Source organism: Heteronotia binoei, chromosome 1 (assembly GCF_032191835.1).
Source record: "Heteronotia binoei isolate CCM8104 ecotype False Entrance Well chromosome 1, APGP_CSIRO_Hbin_v1, whole genome shotgun sequence".
In the NCBI taxonomy this organism is placed as follows: domain Eukaryota; kingdom Metazoa; phylum Chordata; class Lepidosauria; order Squamata; family Gekkonidae; genus Heteronotia; species Heteronotia binoei.
This window is the reverse complement of record NC_083223.1, coordinates 72,008,574-72,020,803: the sequence shown is the minus strand read 5'-3', so window position 1 is coordinate 72,020,803 and position 12,230 is coordinate 72,008,574.

The following is a 12,230-nucleotide window of genomic DNA, read 5'->3' as shown; positions in this document are numbered from 1 at the left end:
ATAATGTATTATCTGGGATTTACCAAAAAAAAAAAATCCATCAAATTATAGTCTTCGTAAAGTCTTCCACCAGATATCTCTTACCTGTGCATCTACCTGCTTCTGCTTGGTCCGCTGCCATCATCTCATGCTCCAGCAATGATTTAATTCAAGATATATTCATATCATGCTATCAAACAGAAATCAAAATGGCTATAAGGCAGAAGAATTCCATTTCATAGCTGGTAAATGAAACCACATCAAGACCTTGAGGGAATGGGAAGCAAGCAGTATGCTGGCAGCTGCCATACTCCGGTGTGTGTGCAGAATTGGCAGGAACAGTAGTGTGCCACAGCAGTATGGGCAGTTGAGCTATTGAAGCCACTGAGAAGAGGCCTGGTGCAGCAATAGCCTGAGGCCATCACAGCCCCAAATGAAGGGTAAATGCAAGCCAGAGGTACAAGGAAATAAGGCGTACTGTGGTGAGGGATGGGATATGCCCACCTGTGATTGTGTTGGACACAGCAAAGCCTCAACTGTCTGGAAGTCCTAGGGGACCTTGTAGCTAGGATTTGAATCAAGAACCTGGGTATGCTGTACTGGTGCCTAACCTTTCCACAGCCTTTCTCTGTAGTCTTCCCAGACTTTCTATATATATGGGCAGGGGTCGTTTTGTAGAAAAATAGGTAGTGGAGCTCATCCAGGGATTGTTATGCAGCTGCACCTACTATTCAGTGGACAAGGTGGGAAGGAGAGGTGGAACTCTCAGAAAGGTTCAGGAGCTGTGCTCCTGTGAGCTCCTGCTGAATCCGAGGCCTGTATATAGGGCTAGTATTGATGTTAGATCTACTGGAGTATTCCTTATGCCCCAAGTTATGTGCAGGGTTGGATAAAAGGGAGGAGGACTGCTCAAGAGCGTGTGGAGTGTGACCATGGACCTTTTCATTCTGTTTTGCTGCTGACTGGGTTGAGGTTTGCATAATTGACATCCCTCCCCTTGGTGGGATTTGAACCCATCTGTTAATTCCATGAGTGCTTTTCTCTCAGTGAACTGTTGAGATGACAGCAATGCACAGTTGTGCAATTTCCTGTTGCTACAGTAGCATCTGCCCTTCCCCTTTGTGTGGCAAAATGATCTCCTTAGCCCCCACCTTCCTCAAGATTAGATCCCTCAGATGAGAGAGGTCTTGGGTGTGCCAGGTGAATTTATGGAGGTATGTGGGTGATGTACTTGGAATGGCCATGGTTACTTCCCTGTATGTCTAGCTGGGGAAACCAAACATGGTTGCAGAAGGTGATTCGAACCTGCTTTTGCAGAACTCCTTGGATTGTGTTTGCTCCAGGGCTCCTAATGGTCATGCCGTGGTATCCCTTACAGTGCAAATGAAGCTTTGTTCCTTCCCTTTATGGTAGGGGTGACCAACGGTAGCTCTCCAGATATTTTTTTGCATGGCCAATGGCTGGGGCTGATGGGCATTGTAGGCAAAAAACATCTGGAGAGCTACCGTTGGCCACCCCTGCTTTACGGTACTTCCCTTGTTAGCGTTGGCAGCCTAATGTGAGGAAGGTGTGTGAGCATTGGCTTATGCCAGTTGGCTGCTTTCAGGAATGGCTGACTGACATGCATGATATACATGCCATTCTATGATTAGTAGATTGTGGTAGGGTTGTTATGGACTCCAGTGCAATGGGCATTTTCTTTACTTTGTATTTTCCCTGTGCTGAGGAAGCATAGGATACCAGTGAATGCAATGCATTGACATCTGGGGCTTAGGCTTGCGAAAAATGTCATGTTCCATTAACAGAGGCTTAATGTCTGAAGATGAACCTTTTTCATGGTATTTTCTCTGAGTCTGCTGGCAATGGTACTGAAGCTTAGGTTTTTGCTGCAATTTGCCAGTCCGAGAAGCCTTATTTTTGACCAACTGTCTCTACATTCTGTTTTGCAGATGTTAAAGCACAAGATTTATGTCAGGAGAAAAATGAGTCCTGCCCTGCATTGTTCTTCATGGTTCAGAACCCACTGAGTGCTAGGTGTATAACATACATTAAATAGTTAAATACTGCATTATATGGGAACTATATTATTAAGTTACAACCTGAATAGAAATCCTTAACTTCCAAAAGCAGCAAGATAGTAGATTTGAGCTTTTGCTTAAAGTGCCCTCTCATATAGTCATTCTTTCTTTCTCCATTTAGGCGAGGTTTTTCCTTGATCATTGGGCCAATTCTTTGGGATGGCCTTCTATATCAGGTTCAGAGTTCCTCCTCACCACCCATTTTTAGGAAGATACAGAAGGGCTTTTTTGTAGAGGCTGTTCTTTATTACCATTTTCGCACACAGCTTACCTCACAGAATCCTGTTCCCTCCGCAGCGTCCGGTCGGATTTCCCACCATCTGCGCCGAAGTTACAGGAAGTGTCGCGGCTAAAACTCAGTTTGCGTTTGCTACGCAAAAGCCACGGCACTTCCTGTAACTCCGGCACAGATGGTGGGAAATCCGACAGACGCTGCGGAGGGAACAGGATTGTGACTGCGAGGTAAGCTATGTGCGAAAACGGTCTATATCTTTTGTAGAGGCTGTTATTTATGTCTTATGTGAGGACTGCAGAAAAGATTGTAAAGGCAAAGATTGTAAAGTGGTGTAGCTGCCACGCTGCTAGTAGACTTCCTGAGGACTTCAGCACGCTGGAGTGTGGGGAAGGGAGAGATGTAGCTTGCCGTGAGGGAAACGGTCGCCATGGCAATGCTGCTGGCATAGGCATGCAAGGGAGGCGGAGGCAGCCGGAGGGGAGGGCCAGCCCACCACCCCCATTGGCCAGTCCTGGCGCATGCGCTGCAGCTCATGACAGTCAGGGATGGGGAGAGGCGGCCCCAGAGAGGCTGATAGCCATCCCCAATCTACCCCCAAACAGAAAATGGAGCTAATAATGGGCAATCAAAGGCAAAGGAGAGACGTCCCACCAACACAGGGAGGGAACAGGAGTGAGGCTGGGCATGCGCACAAGAGAAGCCTGGCTTGGTGGTGAGGTGGAGGTGGGGGAGAAACAGGCCTGCACGGGAATTTATTGTTTTTATTTTTCCCAAAATAGCGGTTGCAACTTTTGCTTCACTTTAAAAATTTTCCCTCCTTTCCCTTTAACCAATTCAAATCTTCTTCACCACTATCCAATAGTCCTTATTTTATAGTTGCCAATTCAATTGGCTCCACCAATTTTTATTGTCCCAGTCACTTTAAAAATGTTGTTAAAACTTTGTCCTCCCTGTTTCTCTCTGATATTATAATCCTAGAGTAGGCTGTTTACTTCTCTGACGTCCTTCTTCTTTCTTTAATACTTCCTGCTTTTCCTGCCACCAAGTCTCGTTTCATTGGTAGAGAAATCTCACAATGTCTGACGTACTTCCTGTGCTGCAGATCTATGACGATGGGGCTGCCTCCTCAACCGCCGATAGACTAAACAATAAATTCCTTTTTCCTTTTAGCACTGTCTTTTAAATTTACAAAGTTCAGATTTAGCCCCTTTTCTTCGCCTCTTTTCAAGCTTCTATTATTTCCAGCTCCCACCTTTTAAATTTGTTTTGTTTAACTTTAATTAGTCCTGGAGTGAGAGATAGCAATCAGTACTTTTTTTCTTGTAGTTTATCCAAATCAACACCAGTCTTTTGTAGTTTAGATGTTTAAAGTTGTAAAAGAAGATTTGGATCCTGTCGAGCTTATGTCAAATAAATGACTCTGGAAACTTCTGCAGATGATGAATATGCAACTTCTCTCTGGAGATCCCTGAAAGCCTCAAAGGAACCCCCCCCCCCCGACTCCCTTTCAGCCAAGGTAAGTCTCCTCAAAGTATCTGTGCATATCTTGGACAATTCTTTAACTGAGAAAAGTAGGCAGTAGGCATTGATTTGCCTTCTGCTACCCCGAACAGAAGTGCCAGCCTGCCCCCGTTAAGGAAAGCAGCTCAGCTTGCCATTTTCCGAAGTTGAGAAGATGGAGATTGAATAAAGATTTACTACAGAATAAAGAAATAGTGACATACCTAGAAAATGAAACGAAAGCTTTCTTTCAAGTGAATGATAAAGAGAATATAGATTTTCAGACGGTCTGGGATGCTTATAAAGCAGTAATGAGAGAAATATTGATTACTTTGAATAATAAAGACAAGAGAGCAAAAGAAAAACAGTTGTTGGACATTCAAAATAAAATAAAGAAAAAAGAAGGAGAGTTGAGAAAAAGGCCAGGGAAAAAGAAAATTATAAGGGAAATTGCAATATTACAAACGCAAATGAGACATTTGTTAAATAAAGAATTGGAATGGAATTTGAAAAGACTGCAGCAGAAATCTTTTGAGGGAGCAAATAAACCTGGAAAGTATTTGGCTTGGCAACTGAAGAAAAAGAGAGAAAATAAAATTATTAATAAAATTGTGGTAGATGGAAGAGAGGTGGTTAGCCAAGAGGGAATAAAAAGAGAATTTTTTAAGTATTATGCCAAGTTGTTTAAAGTATTAAAATAAAGAAAGAAAAGATGGATGAGTATCTACAAAAGATAAAAATAGAACCCTTAACAGAAATATGCGAAAAGTTTTGAATGATCCAATTGAAAAAATAGAAATTGAAGCAGCAATTAATGCAATGAAAAATGGAAAGGCACCTGGGCCAGATGGATATACCGCTAAATATTTTAAAACCCTTAAAGATGACTTAATACCGAAATTGCAGAAGTTGATGAACATGATAAGAATGAAAGGGAAAATACCAAACACATGGAAGGAAGCTGTTATTTTGTTGATACCAAAGGAAGATAGAGATGTTATGAATGCTAAAAAATTACAGACCAATTTCGCTATTAAATATATACAGGAATCTTGGCAGAACGGCTTAAACAATATTTGATAAATTTTATAAAGGAAGATCAAGCGGGGTTTCTTCCCAAAAGGCAAATAAGAGACAATATTAGAACTGTTGTAAATATTGTAGAATATTATGAAAGACATCCAGAAAAGGAAGTAGCATTATTCTTTGCAGATGCAGAGAAAGCTTTTGACAATTTAAACTGAGACTTTATGTTTGCAGTAATGGAGAAAATGGAGCTGGGTGAAAGCTTTATAAGAATGATAAAAGCAATATACACTGAACAATGTGGAAAGCTATGTATAAATGCAGATCTTACAGAAGATATGATAATTAGCAAAGGTACAAGACAAGGTTGTCCGGTTTCCCCATTGTTGTTTATAATGACTCTTGAAATATTATTGATGCAGATCCAAGACGATAAAGAAATAGAAGGATTAAAAATAAAAGGATTTATTTACAAATATAGAGCATTTGCAGATGATATAATGTTTATAAATGAAAACCCCAAACAAGTCACACCTTTGTTGTTAGCCAAAATACAAGAATATGGGGAGTTGGCGGGACTTTGTATTAATAAAGAAAAATCAAAATTTCTCAGTAAAAATATGCAAATAAATAAGCAACAAGAGTTACAGAGACTAACAGGTTGTTAAGTCACTTCCAAGGTAAAATATTTGGGTGTGGAGATAACAATGAAGAATATTGATTTATTTAAAAATAATTATGAGAAGCTATGACGTAAAATGGATGAAGATATGTTAAAATGGAACAAACTTAATTTGTAATTGCTGGGTAGAATAGCTGCAATTAAAATGAATATTCTACCAAGAATAATGTATTTGTTTCAAACTATTCCCATTGTGAAATAAAGTAAACAATTTGATAAATGGCGAAGAAAAATTTCAGAATTTGTGTGGGTGGGAAGAAACCAAGGATTAAAATGAAAATTTTGACAGATGCAAAAGAAAGAGGTGGATTTCAACTACCGAATTTAAAATTATATCAGGAAGCAGTTTGTTTAGTGTGGATAAAAGAATGGATAACGCTGTTAAACAAAAAGCTCTTAGTGCTGGAAGGCCACGGAAACAAATTTGTATTATGGAAAAAAGAAGATGGATGTTTTTTTCTCTCACCATTATATAAGAAATAATTTGTTAAATACATGGATGAAATATAAGAAATATGGGGAGAGGAAACCGTTATGGATAGTGCCAGCTGAAGTAATAAAAATAACGGCTGAGATAGGTGAAGAAAAGTGGTTGTCATATAATCAATTATTAAAAATACAAAGTGGCAAAATAGAACTGAAAACTGCTGAAGAGTTGAATAATAAATATGATTGATTCCAAATGCAACAAATAAAGAGTTTGGTGGAAAGTGATATTAAAACTGAAGGAATAAGACGAGAATAAAAAGAAATGGAAAAAGTTCTGCTTGGAGATGATGAAAAATTAATTTCGTAAATCTATAAGTTACTTTTAAAATGGTCTACGGAGATGAAGTAGTGAAATCTCAAATGATTAAGTGGGCAATTAATGTAAATAAAGAAATACAGATGGATACATGGGAATATTTGTGGATGAACTCTAGGAAACTCTCAACATGTCAGAGTTTTAAAGAAATTGTTTTAAGATGATGTACAGATGGTATATGACTCCTAAAAAGTTGGCAAAGATTAACAATAAGATGCCAGATAGATGTTGGAAATGTAAAAAACATGAAGGTTCTTTCTACCATATGTGGTGGACTTGTGAAAGAGCGAAAAATTATTGGCAGATGATTCAACAAGAGATTTCTAAGATCTTGGGATATGAATTTAACAAAGTTGCAGAGACTTTTCTGTTGGGATTACAAATGGAAAAATTTCCAAAAGAAGATAGAACTTTAATCTGGTACTTGCTCTCAGCTGCTAGGACATTGTATGCGCAGTTGTGGAAGCAAGAAAAAATACCAGAGAAATGGGATTGGATTGTAAAAGTTATGACATGGAGTGAAATGGACAAGTTAACAAGAACCTTAAGAGACTATGATTTAGAAATATTTAAGATGGAATGGGAAAAGTTCAGAAGATACGTAGAAAAAGAGTGGAAAATAAAAGGACATTGGACAATTTTTGATAATGATTAAGTATAAGGGGAAGGAGGATATTAATTTTGGTTCTTATTAATTAAGGGTACCTTTAATATTAGAACACCGGCGGGGGTCAAGTAACGGGGGGTGGGGTGAGTAGAAAGTAATATATGGGATAGAAAAAAAGTAGTTATTAATGATGTAAGGAATTGAAATTTATTACCATATGTTACTAAATAAAAATTGTTTTACACCAAGGAAATGCCCCGTCGGAGCCCACTGCCTGGTTCAAGTGTCAGAGATGCTCGCACACCAAGTGGTCGAGAGCGAAGGGAGGTAGAGGGGGCAGTGGAACTTACCCAGCCATGGGCGACAGTCCTAACCCTCCACTGTGACGGCGCTGGTCATACGTCGGCGCACACCCTTCCTATGCCCATGTAGCGGCTCGTCTGCTCCCAAAAGACTTTCCACCGCCGCTCTCTGAATTGTGCTGTTACACTCTCTGGAGAAAGCCAGCTTTTAATTATAAACACATATGGTAGGTGTAGAACTTTCCCACTACTGCAACAGTGTGAGATTAAATTATGCCTGTAGAGAGCATCTTATTGTTTTGAGTGAAATCTCTATCTCTTGGCAGTTCTTTCAGATACAGGCCATCTGACCCCAACAGTATCTACAAAGGCATCTTCCACATGGAGATAGGATTTGTGGTTTCTCCATTGCTGGTACAGCTGTGGATAAAGCACGGTAAAAACAGGGTTTCCAAATGGCAGATTTCCCTGCAGTTTCCCTGCCCTAGTCTCCCAGCAGCATGCACAAATACATACCCCTGGGCCACCAGGGCTTTTGCAGTTTTTTTTTAAAACTTAGCACTAGCATATCATTGTATCAATATGTTGTTGTAAGTATTGCAGGTTCTGTAATTCCCAGCTTTCATTTAAACACACACACACACAAAGCCCAGTTGGTTGCAAAAATACACTTGGTTTCAAAGATCTGCATCTCTGCAAGGGAGTGGGACTTGCTTTTTTAAAATATGAAATCAGAGAATCTAGGGAACCGGCTGCTACACCTGTTGTTCACAGTGGTATATCAGTACAGCGATATTCTATTGCTGATATTTAAAAAGTCCTCCCTAATAAAAAAATTTAACAGAGGAACAATGAGTATTGCTTATAGAGAAACTCTCTAAACAGGATTGGGACTCTCTTCAAAATGATGCAAACAGAAAATGCTCTCCAGTTCATCTGGGAATTAAGTTTCCTACGCAATTTGACTTGCCTCGGTACCTCAATGTACTGACTGGTCCCAAAGCTGAGGTGAACATACATGATAGGATGCTGTAACACACTGCCAACAACACAGATGAAGGGCCATTTCCTTAAGATACTTCCAGACCAGTGCTTCTGCGACTGCGTTTTGACAGAACTTGATTCATTATCCCACACCTTTTCACTGCCCAAAAATACACAGCAGTTTGAGAGAGATTTCTCAGAAAATGGATATTGAAATATTTAACCATTGATACTCAATGAGTTGGATTATTTCTGAGCAGCCTGTGTGAAAATTGTATTGTTGATGTGGTGAATTTCTGTTTTATTGTGATTCTTAACTCTTAGCTTTTTTAAAAAAGCAAACAAACCTAGTGTATGGCCTATAGGCTGTTGAACTTAATAAACTTGAAACTTGAAAAAGCCCTCCCCTGATAGCAGGAGGAGGAAATTGCATCTCTGGGGACAGAGTCAAGAAAAATGGCTGCCATGTGGGCTGGGAAATCTGAATTTCCATACACATGCAGCAGCCATCAGGCTTTCTAGGGTTGCCAGCCTCCAGGTGAGTTAGCCACTGTACCATAGTAAGGAGCAAAAACGTACAAAAAACTGTGGAAAGTTAACAAACTATCACTAAATGAAAAGATAAATATCGCTGATGGATACTATTCAGGCTTCTTAAAGCAACAGCAGCTATAAAATGAATACTTCTCATTAGAATTCTAATTCATATTATTGTTATTCCAAAAAACAATTCTTATCAATAATCAAATACCAAATTGGATACAAAAATTACAAAAAGTTCACAGTCCATTCGTATTCATGTATACATGTCAGTTTGCGACTTTAGAAACCTAAAAGACAATCTACTCTTGTGGGATGAATTAAAGTGCCAGTGCTCACAATGATTCTGTCATGTTTTGCAGTCTCAAAAAGTTCTTTTTTTGGCTTTACAAAATAGCCAATCTAATGGCTTCATATATTCAAAGCAGATGAAATTCAAAAGTGGGTATGACACAAGCCTCTGATGGGAATGCACATGTGTTGCCATCTCTGACCAATCCTTCATTGCAGAGGCATCTCCCACTTATCTAAAATCACAGAATCATACAACCACACATTATAAACCATTCACCCTTATCTATACAATATCCATATCTGATTTCTATTCACCACTTCACAACGGTGAGGCCTGGAGATCTGATTTTACAACTGATCTCCAGCTGGCAGGGATCAAGTCCCCTGAGAAAATAGCCGCTTTGAAGGGTGGACTCTATGGCATTGTACCATGGCTGAGGCCCCTCCCCTCCCCAAACCCTGTCCTCTCCCAGATCCACCCCCAAAGTCTCCAGGTATTTTCCAACACACACTTGGCACCCCTAGGCTTTGCTGTGATCTTTCCCAAAATGTCAGATTAAAGTAGGCATGTGAAGGGATCAGAGAAGAACCAGGGAAACCTTTGGAGGTACAAGAATGCACTGGGATGCTGTGAGGAAACAGGCAGAAAATTCCCAAAACACTGGAATTGAGACAGATAATCCATGTAGAAGCCACCAAAGACCAAGGTTTAGTTAGACCCTCAGATTCTTCCAAATCTTACCACTCCTATTACCTGTATGGTATAATGCACAAATGTTTTAAGTTAACATCACAGAAACAAATTTCCATGATAATGTTTGAAGATCCAAATTCCTTATGCCCATGTAATCATATTGAACATGAATAACTATCGGTACAGTCCTAGGAATACTTTTCTGGAAGTAAGCCTCATTTAATACACCTAAGTAGGATTCTGAGTAGACCTGCTTAGGATGGCACATTTGCAACCCAGTTTCTTACTTATATCAAAAAAATAGTGTTGTAGCATTTGTATAAATGAAACTGTACACAATATTTAATATTTACATCATTTCAGACCTTAGAATTTAATAGGACTAAGTTAGTTTAGTGGAAGTTTAAGGAATGTGTGTACTGAATCTTACATCCGAATTCAAAACACATAAGCTGGAAGTAAATCTTATTGATTGCAGAGCACACGGATGTGGTGGAAGTCCCATAGAATAAACTGGGTTTTGCTTTTGAACAGCTTGCACATACACTTGAGCAACTTAATTGAGGGCTGCAGTCAAAACTGAGTTCATAATGCAGTTGAGAAGACCCCATAGAGGTACTGGATAAAAGGCTTTTTTAACATTCCAAGGGAAAATTATATTTTAAATTCCTGGGGCCATGAATTAATCTATTCTTGACAAAATGAAGCCAGGGACTCATTTGTATCTGTAATTGACTAAAATGTTATATCTTAAAGGATTGAAATAAAATAAAAAATAATAGGGAAAGGAATAGTAAGAATAGTGAGTGTGTACATATCTCGGTTTCACACCTAGGAATCATCATTTCATTGCAATTTTTTTCAACAAAGTTTGTACCATTTGGAAGAAAATTAAATCCAAGTGTTGTTGTTTTTTACAGAGATGTCTTATATGTCTGCTTCTCAATGGAGAAACAGGGATGTTAACTCTGCTTTTATGAGGAAAACTTATGCCATGCATATTGCAGGAAGTACAAAAAGAGGAGTGAACAAACTACCCAGTAATGATGAAAAAGGAATAGAAAGTCTATTTAGAGAAGTATACAATCATATAAGAGAAATAGATACACCTGAACACAGGATACAAATAAATCCAATAACTTCCGATGGAGCACCAATATTTTGAATTCTAATCCCCTCCCCCCCCCCCCCCAAAAAAAAAAATCTTTTAATATACTTCTTGATGTGTTCTCTTTCAGGTCTTTGATTCATAACTTTTTCTTTTTAAGCTACTGTGAGGAAAAACCCTCTTACAGAACATCGTAGTCACCAACTTGGTTGCCAGAGCACCTGAAGAAATAGCTCACACACATCTGGCCAGAGAGTGTGAGCAAACCTATCCAGGAGCGAAAGGGACTTATACAGTACTAGCAGCCACGACGCTACTGAGGCACTCGAGACCGGTACAAGAGTGCCCACCAGGAGAACAGATGGCTTCCCGTCGTTCTGTATGACGTCCATCTCGGCTGTGGAGCGGAGGAGGTTGCGCCGCCAGGAGCTATCCAGGTGAACGGTTTTGAAGCACTGACCATGGAATCCACTGTGGAGGGCTAACACCACACGCAGCCATCTTCCTACCAGGCCTGACTCCATTCCAGCGAACCAGATGGCTCATGTACTCGCCAGATGTCACCTTTGATTGCAAGCAATAGACCCACCCCAGGAGTGACTAATCGTCCAACTGCCACTGCCTTTGTCTAACGGAACTCAAGACAAAGATTGGTGCCAAGAAGAAGACTGAAGAAGAGGAAGACCATCTTCAGCCTGAGCCAAGTTCCTTTGTGTATACCGGGTGTTACCTTAGATAACAATTTGGCCCTCTATTGTCACCCTTTTAGATAAGTGTGATAAACTCAAGCACACCTCCACCCAATGATTTCCCCTATTCTTCTCTTTGTTATCCCCGTGGAGCATCCCCACCCTGGTCCATTTCAACCTGAAAGTTCACTCAGGTATCCAGGATCCAAGTCTGTTCATTGGTCAGGAATGGGCACCCAATTAGGTGACACCAATGAACTTCCTATTGGCTATCGTAGTTGTCCAGCCCTTATGGTCACTGCGAAGCCTCCCCTTTTTGTGAGGTCATGCATCAGCTGACCACCTTCCTCCTCCCTCGTACCTCCCATTCCCTAAGGGCTCAAGGTAGTCCTTATAACCTGTGGACTAGCTACCCACAGGTGTGCATCTAGCAGTACCCCAGTTCTGCTCTCCAGATCCATCCCCGATTCTGGCCACAGTTTGGGGTCCATTTCCTCCATCCTCTATCATCGCCATTGGAGCCTTCTTGATGACAACAATCGGTAATTATCACCCTGTTTGTCTATTCATGTGTTGCCTCTATATCTCTCTCTATTTTTCCTAGGACTGTATCTATGTTTCATGAGCACATTGCCTTGTATGTATGCCTATATTTTCTAGAATAAATTTTAATTGTTTTACTTAGAGTCCCTGATATTTTTAAGCAT